General features: G+C 39.1%; 1 protein-coding gene across 4 annotated transcripts in view; it reads right to left on the bottom strand.

Moving 5' to 3' along the window:
- sash1a (SAM and SH3 domain containing 1a) overlaps nucleotides 1-12,772 on the bottom strand; it is a 158,364-nt gene that overhangs the window by 50,763 nt on the left and 94,829 nt on the right. The gene's annotated exons all lie outside the window — the stretch shown is intronic.

The raw sequence follows: 12,772 nt of genomic DNA, 5'->3' as shown, positions 1-12,772 counted from the left end.
ATGTTTTCAAGGGGGTGATGCATACTGTGCCCTTTGCCTGCTATAAATCTGGTTGAAAAGCTGGACAATAACGAAACTTGCAGTTGAGTTATTTTGCCCGAAGATATTTTTGCAACTCACACGCATACATATCACCAAGTGTTTTTAAAAAAAAAATCTAACGTAACAGTTATGCTCCCAGATCTCATTTAAATACAAGTGTGTGTGTAAGAGTGTGTTTGAGTGAGAGTGTGTGTGTGTGTGGGGGGGGGGGGGGGGGGGGGGGTACAAGCTAATGTACAAGCATGAAATTGCATGGCTATCTTGTCTCATCAACTGTTTGTTATGCTACGCCAGCAGGCTACTCTATTATAATGAAGAAGTCCAGAGAGTCTCTGCTTCTCCCCGTTGTTGTCAGAAGCACATTTTCTCAGAACAGCTGCCGGGTCTTGTGACAGATGCCAGGAAAAGCAGCCGAGACGGAGAGAGTGAGATTGAACATTTTAAATCACAGCTCCTCACTCTGCTGCAGCTCCCTCCCCTGCTGTTTCAGGTCAATCTTTAAATGCTGCTTCACCTGCTGTTTGCAAGATCAGCCGACAACACCACATGCAGAACCTGCATTTAAAATAACATATCCCAAAGAAGAAGATAAAACACACACACACACACACACACACACACACACACACACACACACACACACACACTCACACTCTCTGGTAGCATGTAAAATATGATCAGTTACACAAAAAGCCCAAAAGGAAAAGTGCCTTATGTGGATAAGGCAAGCTGTAAAAGGCTATGCTATCAAAAGGCTAGTGTAAGCCACAAGTGATGTTATTAATTAACCAATGTGATTTTTTGGCTAATTGTCAAGCACCTTTCATTCTATATTTCCTGGGAGGCTTGAAACGCTGAAGTACGGGAGGAATTTCAACTAGCTCTTCTCAGAAGCATGAACACATGCTCTTAATGATTATGCTATGATGCTGGTAAAAACAAGTGTTTTGTTTAATATATTTGTCTACCATATAAACATGATAAATGTGCTCATGCACTTAGACAAGATACAGAGATACAGCTAAGTTTTGTTTTCATCATTTAGAATATTAGACAAGCATTCAGACCAAGAGAATTCATGATCGGAAAAACACTTCCCCGCCTCAGCACATGGATGTCATGTAGGGATCATAAATGTCTGCAACAAAATTTCATGACAATGACACCACAGGTCCAACTCAAAGGGTTTTAATAATTTCTTTAGAGGGCCTCCGATCCCGCACAGCTGGGATTCTGCTAGCATGGTTAAACAGGGTTTTAAATGTGTACCATGTTTTGTTTCTTACGTAATAGGAATATTCGCCCAAGTTACCCCTGTTGGACGGTACTGATCACTGTTTTATAAACACTATCATGGTTCAAAGGTCGTGTAGGTGAAGAGTTACTTTTAAGGGCCTCGGATGAGCGCCAGCAGTTCAACCGTTTCCTTCCAACAGTCTAAACACAGAGAACACACGCAGACAAGAGAATCTTTGTGTTGCTGGCGAGTGAGTTGACAATTCAGGGTCTGCTCTGCGGTCCTCGCATCTGTAACCATAGGTTACCAGACTGCTAGCATGTGCATGTGTGTATGTGTTTCCTTACTGCCATTACATCACTGTGCGAGTGTCCTTTTTTTAAGGAACGTTAACCACTTTTTTTTTTTTATAACTCCCTCATACCGGAGGGAGTGTTGGCGGTCACTCCCCCCCCACCCCCCAAATACAAATCTCTTCCTGCAGAGACCCCCCTAATCTAAATACAAGACAGTGCGACCCCACCTGGACCAACTCAAACATATGGGTCAGACTGTTAATGAAAGGAGGAGGAGGCCTGTTGACCCAGTGCACGCTCATCAAACACTGCTTGTGTGTGTGTGTGTCAAAATGCCAGCTTTTCCCTTCATTCTTCACACCAGCCACAAATCAAGGTGTCATTTTGCCAGACAAGAGGAAACAAGATTGACTTGTTGCTTTTGTCACAAAGTGTTAATTACTTACAGTATTTGTTACATGTTCTCCTTCGAACTGCTTTTTGAAACTGTGGAGAGAATTTGGAGAGCATGAGCATGAAGCGCACAAGCCTGCAACGATTCACAGCCCATTAACGTGTCGTGAAAGTAGAATTGGAGACCTAAACCTATTACATGGTTTTGGAAATATACGGGGATTCTTTCATGGAAAGGAATGATGTCATGAATATAAATTGCTAACATGGGTTACTTTGAACGCAGTCTTAAGATTTGGACTCTATCCTGATGCGTGTCAAGAACGAGAGTTGTGTCGACACTTTTGCAGCCTTTCATCTTTCTCCTTTCATTTCTTCTGCTATTATTCTATCCATTATTAACCATTTCATTGTCTCATCACGCATTCCTTTTCTCTTTGTGCTGATACTGCTGGGCTCCCGTAAGATTGCAAAAGAATGGTGTCATCCGGTTTGGACAGTAAAGAGGCACAGATATAAAATAGTAATTTTAAATGCCAAATCCCTTTGTAAACCAGCTGAAAAAGCCAGTGAACAGGAGATAACATTTCCATCTCTTGTATTTTTCTTAAAGGAAAGAGAACATGTTTTTTGCAGGTATCCCCACAAACACAAAGGCATTGTAGGGTCCTTACATCTACAAAGCATCAACTAATATCCTGACGTGTCCTTTCATTAACAACTCAAACACTCTCACAGGCTAGATCCAGAGAGAAGCTGAGATAAACTTCTGCTGAGTTGATAGATTTTCCCATGAATGTACTCGCCCTGGGTGACAGTGTATTGTGGTGTGTAATTTTCTACTGAAGATGACTCAGCAAGATTAACACAAAACCTAGGTGGCGTGTCTAAACACACTCTGATATGGGTGGTGGTGTAAGGTAGAAAAAGAGAAAGGAAAGAGGACATAACCGAAAGAAGAAAAAAAAACGCTCTGTGAGGAGATAGAGAGTGGAGTTTGTAACAGGAAATATGTTCTAAAATATACTTGACTTTTCTGTGATTCTTTGAAGTTATTTCTCTTAAAATAACCAAACACAGGGGAAGTCCTCCAATATTTAGTTGTAAGTATGAGTTGTCGGGCCTTAAAGGTGAAGCAGGAAACAGAACTAAACTGAGCAAAAACAGAGATTGGGAGATAGAAAAAGAATGCAGATGGTGTCGAAGCAAAGCAGTCATGGACCTCCCCTGATAGTGAAAGTTAACCTGCTTCGAAGTTAGTGACCCCAGACCCTAAAAATAGCCCCTCGGGGGGAGTCGCGAACCGTGCTGCCAGAGGTGAATAACAACATTGTGGGCAGACATCAAGGACACCACCAACGCACTTAAGGAATGCTACACAAGACCACACAGCAGTGACACGTATACTGCAGATGTGTGTGCACCATTTAAAGGGTCCTTGAGCCAATTGTGTGCTGTGTTCTGTGGGAGACTAAATGTCTTTGAAGAAGTATGCTTAATAATTAGCATTTGATGTTATTGTATACTATTTGCACACCTAAGTTTTGAAGACACCATAGGACACAATATCTGTGTTCTTTATTTGTTTTGAATACAATATAATCCATTCTTCTTACGTTCCTGTGAGGATAATTGGGATCAAAATTCAGATCAATATTTGTACTTAGTCTATGGATCAAAGCCTGTAAATCCCCTGGCATTTTCTCTGAACCAGTTTAGATGTGAGCGTTTGTTCTTGTTTGTGTGTGTGTGTGTGTGTGTGTGTGTGTGAGCATGAGCATATAGGTGTGTTTTTGTGTAAGAAAATGTGTGTTTGTGTATTGGTGTGTGTGTGTGTAAGGAGGTGGCAAGGCCAGCCCCACTGTGCTTCACACACCGCTGATTCTTGTGTGGGAGTTATCACACAAACCCAATTAGCATGACAACTAATTACTGATTCCTAGGCCCCCTCCTCCAGCGAAGCAGGTCAGTAAATTAAATCAACACACTGGTTTTCTGCAGAAAACAAAGCTTTCAGGGAGAATCAAATTAATGCCTGGTGCTTGGTGTTCTTGTACTTAATAGGTATTATTTTTCATAGCCAGCAATAACGCTAGAGTCTTTTTGATAACGCATAACAACACAGGAATTACTTCAGGGCAAAGGGGACAGAGAAAAGCAAGGAAGAGGATGACATTAGAAAGAGTGCGAGATAAACACAAAGCAATATACATAGGCAACAGGGAAAACACTGAAAACAACAACAAATGAGTACAGGAAGAAAAAAAGATAAAGGTCTGCCTGAGGTATGATGTGCATGTGCTGTTTGTAGCTGAAAACACATTGTCTGCTCAGACTTGGTAAACAACTCAAACAGTGGACGGGATGTTGGCAAAAAAAAAAAAAGCTGGATATCGAGGGAATGTCAAGGAGACTATGCTAAGTTTGTATGTCTGTACCTATGAAATGCAGCACAATATCCTGTGCGTTAGCAAAGGAGATGCAGGAATCCAGGGACTAGAACAAAACAATATATATTTATATTTATCAGTGTCATCCAGATTCAGTAAGGATAAAGGAGAACTGAAGAGGTTCTCCAGATTTGAAGCAAGAAAAATGATGCGATTAGTCGATAGAACTCAGAGAAAACATTATCATTGGGATTCTTTTTGTTGCCGAACTCGTACAGTATAATTGTTGAATTTAAGGAAATTACATTTAATTTTAAAATGCTTTGAATGTAGGGCTACTGCTGTTTTCGAGTTATGAGTATCAGGCAGTCTGTTAACAGCTTAAAGGCTACCTATTAGTCAGAAACTGAAAACATAATGAAAAGTAAAACATCATATTTCAATGTAAAACAACACATTTGACAACATTAGACAAGAGCAAACGTTAGCTTATAAATGATTACTTGCAAAGTTTAATCATTTTACTCTTCATCTGCAATCCTACTTGGAAAATGGTTGAATGCTGATACTAGCTGCTTTCTAACTGTGTCTAACTTTTTATTAAATGTATGTTATTGAAAATTAAAAAAATGTTTGCCCGAGCCCGAATCGATTTCCAGCTAACATCAGTGATAAAAGCGATAATGGTAGAATTCCTTGAGATGTTGTGATTAGCTCAACTGAAATAGAGCACTAGGACATCATAATGACATTCTGTTTTATAAAGGAAATGGCTAAGTTTTATAAAGAAAATGTAGCCTATACTTCAAATGAAGTCAACAGCAAATCATAATGTGCCTCCCAAAGACACAAGAATTTCCGGTAAGGATTTACATGTACTAATCTGTGATTTCAGTAATATGGTCGTCATGGCAGGTCCCTTTCATGTTCTCTGTATAGAAAAAAAAACCAGGGACTACAAAAACAAAGCATAGTTCTGTTAAGCCGCAGATTCCAAGATTTTCCATGCAATCTACGCCTCCATACCCATGTGGTTGGTGATTATGTTACACTATTGTGTGAGAGTAAGTGTGAACTAAAATTCCAGGGTGTTATAATCAGGCGCAACTGAAAGGACAGATGTTGCTTTGGATGTAAGCGAGCTTCTAAAAGCATGAGCAGCACTGTGTGAAGGGACAAAGTCCTTGTGTTTTTGAGGTGGGTGCATACTTGTAGAGAAATTAACGTGAGGAGAACAAACTAGGATCTGGTTAAAATGCTTTTTGGCATGTGTGCTGGAACATGACATGAACAGGGTATAAAGCATGTGTTTGTTTGTTTGTTTACGTGCTTGTGACTCCCAGGTGCAGACAGTGGAGATGTGTTGATGTCCCAGTGGATGGAGGTCATGAGACTGGGCTGGCAGCTGTGTTAGAGTGGCAGTACCAGGCTGATGGCAAATGTCCAGTATGTAATCTCATGCTGGATGGGCTGGTCATGTCATTCCTTGTTCCGGAGCTCTGGCATTAGATGTGCTGTTGTAGGCTAGTATCAATACCTATTGATAATTTTTGCTTTATCTAACTTCTGAACATATTATGAACCTTTTTTTTTTTAAATTTAAATTTTTTTTTAGAACCTCCAAATCAGAGGATTGTGCCTTAAATGTGCCTTAAATCTAAAACTGACCTCAACATATGTTATCTGGTTAACCTGAGGCAGATCTGCAAACTGTTTTCTGTTTAGACTTTGCAACAAAAACTCTGTTATGTCCTCAGTGTCTGGCTTATCAGCCACGGGTTGGATTAGGCATCTTTTATTCCCCTTTTACAACCTCCCTAAAGTCTTGCTTCCTCTCTATGTTCTCTTCCAAGTCCCTGTTTCTGCAAATGGGGCAGTAAAAGGGGACACAGTGGTGCCACCTGCTGTTGTCAAACATACTTACACCACCACACAGAGCACTCAAACGTCTTGGCCATACAGGACACTGGGCTGTCTATAAAACCCTCCTGCACATCTTGTTCTGGCAAGTCAGCCGCTCTGCCATATGTTAGCCTCTGAGCAAGTTACAGTAAAGAAAAAATAGGCTTGGTCTCAGTGTTATTAATGACCATGTGTTCTGTGAACACATAATTATCCCCTGCAGTTCCATCCTAGGTTACGTTTTTATAGTACTCACTTCAAGTCTATGGGACACAAACACATACACAGGAGGATAAGCTTTGACTTTACTGTACAGATCCAGAACTAACAAGACAGTAGCCAGTGGGGTTTAATAAACATTTTTTACAGGTCTATGTCTGCACGTGTCATTACCTAAATACTCTCACCCGTTGTATTAACGATATGATTCAGTAGGACACAACAGAAAGAAGCTGCAATGATATAAATTAACGTATTTGGCCGTTTTTTGACATGTTGTGTATTTTCCATTTATTTTTTTTTTGTATTTGTGCAATTGTAATTAAATGATAACAGTGTATTTGCAACATTTAGTTCCTACAGAGAGAGAAAAACAGGGATTCTCTTATGGAGAGTGGTTTCAGAGGAATCTAAGTTTGGCAGTCTGGCAATTACACATTAACACACACCCACTGACAAAGAATAATGGGTACAATGCATATCAACAAAAAAAAATACCTCAAGCCCACTATATCATCTTTTAATACAAAAAAAAGAAAAAAGAAATCACACATGCATTTACACATTCACTTTCACTGTAGATCTATCACAGCACAACACAAGCCTTAAAAGCTGCAGACATGACACTGGTTATGAATTAGATGTTATAATAACTTGTTTCTTGGCCAGCCTCAAGCTGTTCAGTGGTATAGCCTTCTATCATTACTGTCATTATTCACCAAGTCATCATATATCCAACACATAACCCAAAACACATTGGCTGTCAAATTTGCACTGTGAAAGGAAATAAGAGCCATGTTACAATACATGCTGACAAGCAAAACGTCATCTTCTAACTAGGAGCAGTGGATGACTATCAAAACCTCAAAGCAGACAGATTTTCAACACAAACATTCTTCAATTCCATAGCGCTGTGTTAAGAGTTACGCCAGTCTCTTGTTTGAATTTCTGGTAAGTATTGGGCCAGAACTAGGGCTAAATAGTTTCCTCATACTATAATTCAGTTACTACAGCCATAGAGCTGACCCTACTTTCCTTCTTCCTGTTTCACAAAAACAATCCCCAGAAATAACGATCATCTGCATAGCAACCAATGTCCCAACTTGCTGGAAAAAGTAATAAACATTTCTTCATTTCTTTATATCAATTTTCAGTCGTGCCGAAATATTTGACACGTAAGCACTCCTTTCAAATTATAGAACATTCCACGTCTCAGTTTATTTCATCGTTAAAGCTACACATTCCTTGGTGCAAGGCCTATCTGTCCACTGAGCTGCATGATAATCCATTTTCAGATATCCTGTTGACAAAAAGCCAGACAGAAAATCTAAACATCTGATAATCACTGGTTTTTTACATTTATTCCAGAGAACACAAGTTCATTAGCAAGAGCCAGTAATGCTAAAATGAGGTGAACATGTGGTGTCACTCTGTTTTTCTTCCATCAGATATCCCAGACTACATTAATGACTCGCACTGTATAGCTGGATCTGTACTCCGGATCTAACTGTGGTTCCTACTGCATGTGGGCAGAGCAATATTATATAAGACATCCCAACTGACATCATTAGCCAGTTTGGTTCAGGGTCTAACCTTGACCACAACACATTTAGCATCTTCCACATTTCCTTTCCAATATTTCTTTTCATTGCTCAACTATGTGAATTTGTATTAACAGGTTCCATTAAAGCTTAAATCATTCTCATGCCTGCCTAATCCAATAGATCAGCTGTTTTAATAGTTTGATTATCCAAACTTCAAGGTGTCCAATTGAATTTCTAATGTAATGTTTTTATTGCTGTCGTATTTTAAGTCTTGCAAAATCATATCCATTGTTATAAAATATTTGATGACATTTTTTGTATAGTTGTTCCTCAGAAGTTAAATGGGCTGCATGTTTATATGAAAAAAACAAACAAAGCTGAGTTGGCCTCATGTATGAAAATAATGAATGAAACTTGGTAATCAGCTCACATAACTGGCAGACAGGACAACCAATCAGACTTTCTGTTAGTGTCTTGTTCCAATGAACAATGACTACTCGCCCTGTGGGTGTGCGTGTGTTTGTGTGAATGTCTGTGTGTGTGTGTGTGTGTGTGTGTGTGTGTGTGTGTGTGTGTGCGCGCGTGTGTAGCATAGTCTCAGTCTGTCTGTCTGTCTGGCTGACTTTCAACACAAAACTCAACCACACAACACACAAACATAGTGCAAGCTCAGCTCAACCGCTGCATCCCTCTACTTTCACAGGAATTTCCCCCCATTTCAGCCCAGAGAATCCTGCTTACAATGGTTGAATATGAACCCAGTGGCAGCACAGAGCCATAAAAACACAAAACAAAATATGTACACTTTCTTAATTGCTTTAACAGGTTCACATAGTGACGCACTAAATCTTGGGGAAATGTGGTGTGCCTCTCAAACAACTAAAAATATCCATGAAAACTTAATGTATTTACAGTAATTAACAAGTTATAGCTAAGTCACAACAGCTAACATAAGCATAGCTGACTTAACCATTAGCTAGGAATCTACAGTTATCCAGATGGAAAGTGAAACACTGTCAAGCAGATGTTAGCTTAAAGTGGTTGATAGCTTTTGGGTCAATTTCAGTTTTCAGCCATGCCCTGATGCCCGGCATGAGCTGTGGTGATGGTCGCTTTGACCTGACGAGATCTCATTACAGGCCGGTGGGGAGTCCTGTCTGAAATCTACTCTCCAGATGGTCACTCGGAACCAATTAAAACACCTTTCTGAGTCACTTTTCCTAACTGAATCCCTCTGTCATGATAGTCCCAAAGGAACAACATGCTAACACATGCAACATGAAACTACTTTCCATCCATGCTGACAGAAAGAAAGAAAAAAACAGAGTGGTTAGTGGTCATTAGCTTTGTGTGTATTTAATGACTGTCCTCCCAGTCTAGATTAGGGGCCAGGAAATACACCAGTAATGAGTCTTTACCACTACCCCCTCACCCGTCTGGAAGACTGGAGCTACTTTGCAGCCAAGACGACTCAGCGGGACCAGAAGCAGCAGAAAGGTTAATGGGCCCACGGAGATTCAAAGCAGGTTTAGTCAAATTCATTTCTTGACACAGATGGCTTTGCCCAAGGTAAGAACACATTCCTAAGTAGAGACAGTGTCTGCATGCTTCTCAGTTTAGAAAACTTAGATCTTCAAGTTGGACTGATATGTTTACCTCTTAAACCATACTATAAGACTAAAAAGACCACTACACTGGGTGAGTTTCTACAGATGCTCGGATATATATATATATATATATATATATATATATATATATATATATATATATATATATATATATATATATATATACATATAAGAGAGGAGGTTATTCTGGCATATTCTACATGTTGTGAATAGGTTTAAACATGATTAACTTTTGAATACATGTTTCAATAATGCATTTTATCACATTTTTGAATGTAAAAACAAAAGTCAGCTGTATATATATATATGTATGTATGTATGTATATATATGTATGTATGTATGTATATATATATATATATATATATATATATATATATATATAGTATATATAAAAAGGATCAGGGATAGTCAGTGGTATAAAGACAATAAGGTTCCCTGGAGGACACATAAACGCACATTTTTGCTCAAACTCACTGAAGGCTTGTGTTGGTACAGGATAGCGCTGCTGCAGGGCTTGGTGCTGCGCCCATGCTGGCTAAAATATATCCCTATCCTGTGGCACCGAGCTGGCATATAGCCCAGACCAAGGAATATTTACCGTCCTTTTCGACCGTTCTTCTCCTGCACTATACTCTCTTTATAATAAAACATGCATGGATTTATGCATGGATCTATATTCACCCTCAACACTGTCAACAACACTTCAATATGTATGAAACATTCTGTAGTTATGGCATGCAACTTTTCCAAAAAAAAAAAAATTTACATTTTGTCAACAAGATTTAAACTGTCAGTAGACACAGACAGTCAGGACAGAGGCAGAACAAGTGATATGGCATGCAACAGCCCATAACCTTGATTTAAACCAGGAGATTACTATTAAATTGATTGTGACTTAGACCAGTCAAACACAAGGACACTCCACATCCTCATGTTACATTTCCTTCACTTCTTGTCAAAATCTAGAATATTACAAAGCTTAGCCCAGTTGCGTTTGGACCAAGCTTCAAATAACAATGACCTTTATGACTGAAAACGTACACACAAAATTCAAATCTGGAGCAGCAAGATGATTAGATTAGTTCATTATGATCTCTGAGATATATATATATATATATATATATATATATATATATATATATATATATATATATACACACACACACACACACACACATCAATATTTTAGAGTAAATACAAGCAATATGTAAATACAGCATAGAAGCATTATTTTTTACTGATTATTACTGAAGTTATCAAGCCACATTCATTTGTGAACAATTTACTTTGTTTTTAAAAAAGATATTGTGAGATACCCAGCATGCACGATCACACATCTGTATATTTGTTTTACTTTGACAAAGGCTTTACTCACCGAATGCTGATGCTCAAAAAGATGTATAGGGATAAAGTTTTGGGGATAGCAGACACCTCTCCACTCTGCACTGACTCACAGTGAAAAAGCTACAACAAAGTCAGCTGAGCTTCTACACTGTCTCGTTCTACGGTTTAGTTCGCTCAGTCATAACCTCAACCAGGCTTCTGATTCAGCCTGTTTTATGAAAACAAATGACTGACATCAGAGAGAAGGCCATGTGGTGGAAACATGTTTACAGCTGTGCAGCCGCCTGACTTTGAGGTGCAATGTCAGGGCAAAACAAAATGTTCTGGAAGGTGAGTCGGACTGAGAAAAAGGGAACAATATTTAGAAAAGCATACTTTTAAAAACTGGAAGATATTGAGACAAGGAAAAGGGGGATACATATTGATTGAGAAAACAGAATGAAGAGGCGGTTTCACTGGTCTAGGGGACTGACCTGAGCAGGGCACGAAAGGAAAGGGCATTTGAAGTCACAGCTGGAGCAACAGCTCCCTCTGGGGCAGGGTGGTGATAATACACAAGAGTTTATAAGATATAACATAATTATTTCCAACAAACAAAAAACAACATTTATTTCCTTGGTCATCTTTCGATGAAGTCTTGTAATGGAAGTATAGTAAAAAATAAAAAATAAAAAACAGCTTTAATGTTCAGATACATTTCAAGATAAATGTGTCTTTAACAAACTATACTGGCCAGGCTTCAACATGATCAGAATACACAACTTCATTATAGCCGGTTTACAAAGAACTCTGCACATAAATCTCTCCTCTCACTCCCTCTCTCCCACACTCACTGTTTTCACTTCAGCACTTTTATGTGTTTACCAACCTTCCTATTAAAACAGCCATTAAACACCCACCTTTGAGTAAGACCTTAATGCAGAGGGAAAATAATTCATCCTGTGATTCATTACTGGCTCTTGAGCCTAACACCTCATAAGTGTTCACAACTTACTGTACACAAGCATGAACACAATCATGAACACATGGGCTGGCCTGTGCTTCGAACACTCACTCTTATCTAAATGTGTTGGTGCTCCTGCGATTATTTTTCCATCCATAGATGGTAGCACAGCTGTCTTAGAAGAGGCAAACATCTGCATTTATGGATCAACTTTCTAGTCAGCAAAAATGCAGCGATGCCAACAACAGACCAAAACACGAACATGGCTGCCCACACAGCCCAGTGAAGAAAAAAAAATACAGGACACATGTGCCAGAAGCCAAAAGCCTCAAACCAAAGCTGATGAGCATAACCATCATCCTGCTTACAGGAAATACTACTTTAACTACACCCGTTTAAATTACAGCATACTTACAAAAACTGACCACGTTGAGTTGTTTCATAACAAAATAATATAGAATGAATGCTTTCCTTGTTGTCAAAGGCCGGACCAAGATGACAAACTAAAACAATTGTTTAACTGCTAAGCTAACAATGACAAAAGCTTTCTCTTTCTGCTTGCATTTTCTTATGGGAACATTTGTACCATTTTCTCCTCTTTAGTCCACAGCAGGATGTGGAAATGTAAGACAACCAAATGGCCTCATGCACCAGTTGTCAGCCTCTTCTTTCCCACCATAGACATAATACAAGGTGGACCTAGCTTTGTGCTTTAAGTGTGAGACATACTGTACGTGGAAGTGATTTAAACATGCATTCTTACTATAATGGCCAGCAGTGAAAGGAGCTATGTGTTGCAAAAATTTAGAAGATTTTACTTTATGGTCTTAATC

Source organism: Symphodus melops, assembly GCF_947650265.1.
Source record: "Symphodus melops genome assembly, chromosome: 1".
In the NCBI taxonomy this organism is placed as follows: domain Eukaryota; kingdom Metazoa; phylum Chordata; class Actinopteri; order Labriformes; family Labridae; genus Symphodus; species Symphodus melops.
This window is presented reverse-complemented; position numbering and strand designations above follow the sequence as displayed.